This window comes from Cibotium barometz, chromosome 21, assembly GCF_041138505.1.
Source record: "Cibotium barometz isolate CiBa-2024 chromosome 21, ASM4113850v1, whole genome shotgun sequence".
Lineage (NCBI taxonomy): Eukaryota > Viridiplantae > Streptophyta > Polypodiopsida > Cyatheales > Cibotiaceae > Cibotium > Cibotium barometz.
Genome location: NC_141066.1, coordinates 22,685,214 through 22,688,550, shown reverse-complemented (window position 1 = coordinate 22,688,550; position 3,337 = coordinate 22,685,214).

Below are 3,337 nucleotides of genomic sequence, written 5' to 3'. Positions count from 1 at the left end.
TCTGAACATTCTTTGAATACGTGGAATGATGGGGAAGTGTTGTAAGAATTTAACAGGGACCATTTGCATTGGAAATCTTGTGTATATCTCGATGAACCGCATTGTAGACACTTGTGACTTATGCCAAAAGAGAATACAATCATTCGGACAAGCATGGTGTGTGTTATAGTCCATCCATATGGAGTGCAACATTGATTTTGCTTGTGCACAGTCCGAAGGCATCTCATTGTTATCTGGTAGAACTTGATCCTTCAATAACTTGTATGATATAACATAATGAATAGTAAAGGAGAAAGACAAGAAATTCATTCATGGAAGCATGTGAAACATAGAGAGGGGAAGGGACACATACCCCATAAGTTTTGAAACACTTGTATATCAGACCACCCATATATTGATTGTAAGTTCAATATAGAGAGACAAGTGCGGAATGAAACATGTGCTCCATGGCAAAGTGGTAGATAGGCAAGCCTACGTAGCTCTTTCTCCTCTCGAGAAGCATGATTCACATGCTGTCTAATGTCTTCTACTTCATAATCGTCTACTCCATGGCTTGTGTGGTGCAAGGCATCTATCATGTTGGCCGTGTCATGTTCTATAACTTGATCCGAGTCTGTAAAAGCTTGCTCATGTTCCAATCCCATCGAGGTTGCCTCTTTCCTTGCTCTTTTTCTCTCATCAGGTTGGATATCCACCGGTTCATTGTTATCTGAGTGAACATGGAGGCTAGTAAGTAGATGTTGCAAGTTCTCTATGGGAAATACGTCCCATTTTTTGGAATGCTCATTGGAAATTGTTCAACTTTGGGCAACTTGGTACTTGCAATGATTGCATGGACACATCGTTTTCTCTTCTAACATGATAAAATTTGAAAGGTTCATAGCACTCACGGGCTCCATGTATGTTCATAGCACTCACGGGCTCCATGTATGTTGAATACGCATGTGAATTTGGATAAAAGGTTGCAAAAAAAAAAAGCTTAAGGCTATGCTTAAGGCTTGTGCATAAGCTTAAGCATTATGCTCAAGATCTATGTATAAGGCTTAAGCTTAGACAAAGAGATTGAAGCTTATGCATAGAGCTTCAAGTTTCTTGCTTATGTATAGGTTTAGGGTTTATGTATAGGATTAGGGTTTAGTATTTAGGTTTATGCTTTGTCTCTTTTTGTAGGTTTATTCAAGCCTGGAACTATCAAGTATTTAGGCTACGGGACTCATACGGCTTCTTAAAGAAGAGGTAAGCCTCTTTTTTCATTTTTTGCTTATGCTTCTTCTCTTTGTGTTTTTGCACCCTTGGGTGCAGGGGATTAGGGGGTAATTAGAGGCTTATGCATAGCCTTATGCAGATAGGCTTATGCATAAGCCTTATACATAAGCTTATGCATAGCCCTTATGCGTAGGGTTATGCATGGCCTTTATGCATATAGGCTTATACATAGTCTTACGCATAAGGCTTATGCATAGGGCTATGCAATAGGGTTATGCATAACCCTTTACGCATATAGGCTTATGCAATAGCCCTTGTGCGTATATTTTTATGCATATAGGCTTATACAATAGCCCTTATGCATAGTAGTCCTTTATGCATACAGGCTTATACAATAGCCCTTATGCATAGTAGTCCTTTATGCATATAGGCTTACGCAACAATAGCCCTTATGCATACAGGATTATGCAATAGCATTTATGCATAGCTCTTTATGCAATAGGTTTATGCATAGCCCTTAATGCATCCCAACCGCCGCTTCCAAGGTGAGAGATTCCTATGCTCTCCATTCGGGCTTTGGCTGCATCCTCTTTTTGCTTGTAGCATTGGGGATTTTGAGCATGCTTTTGCCTCTCCTCATTCCAATCCTCGGTGCTCATGTACCAGGGCTTCTCACCCCTTGCCTTAGTCACGTCTCCCTACCGCCAATGTTTCATGACATCCACCATGTGGTCCTTTATCCACCTGATGGGGATGACATCAATACCGCCGGCCAGCTTGAACTCATCCTTGATTTTATTTATGACACTATCTTTCTTTTATTTATCCAACTTTGGCCATAAAGTCATAAAGTCATTTGCAAAGATAATGTGGCAAAGCTCGCGGATGCGGCACTTCATCTCTTGCCTGACATTATCTGAAACCACATTGCCATTGACAATTGTGTGAATTTTTTCTCTACCAACAGCGGGTGTGGGCTGTGCATTGAAACGTCGCGATGATGATCGTAAGCGTGGAGTGCTTTTGGCACTAGATGGGGAAGGACGCTCATGTGGGGGCGTAGACCCATCCATGCCCCCACTTGGACAACAACTGTCTCCACCTCCACTACTCGGTCGAGCGTTGTGCTCTGCGAGTGGACGAGCAACCTGAGGGAGGGGTTCTAGAGCGGCTCTTTGTGGGGTTTCTACAGGTGAACTAGGGTTAGCAGTGGTGGTGCCCAATGGTGTGGCCGAAGTGCCCATCCCTCTCCTAAAAAATTATTGTGCCATCGCTCTTTGCTCGGGCGTGGCTTGTGCTAAAAAAACCCATGAACTAATAAGGCAAAATTGCATATGGAGAGAAGGATGGAGAGTAAGCTGGTGTCTCATCTCGAGTGCGAGACATGTTTCTACACACACATATGGAGAGAAGGATGGAGAGTAAGCCGGTGTCTCATCTGGAGTGCGAGACATGTTTCTACACACACATAACAAAGCCCACATGGACACTTTAATAAGAGCATACACATTAATTATCCCTCAACATTCATTATGCATAAAGCTATGCATGAGGCTTATGCATAAAGCTATGCATGAGGCTTATGCATAAAGCATTAAGCATTATGCATTATGCATAAAACATGAATGAGCATTATGCATAAAGCCCTATGCATAAGGCCTAATGCATAAAGCATTATGCATAAAGCTTATGCATGAAACCTTATGCATAAAGCTTTGCATGAGGCTTATACATAAAGCATTATGCATAAAGCTTATGCATAAGGCCTTATGCATAAAGCTATGCATGAGGCTTATGCAGAAAGCATTATGCATAAAGCATGAATGAGCACTATGAATAAAGCATTATGTATAAAGCACTATGCATAAGGCCTTATGCATAAAGCTTATGAATGAGACCTTATGCATAAAGCTATGCATGAGTCTTATGCATAAAGAATTATGCATAAAGCATGAATGAGCATTATGCATAATGCTTATGCGCAAATCCACAAAACAAATCTCCAGCACCCAAGGGTGCAATAATAATAGAGAAAAGAGAGGAAAGATAGAAAAGCACTTACCTCTTTTTCATGATGTTGAAAGAGAGGATTAGAGGACCTATAAAACCAACAAAAGGGTGAGGAAAGGAT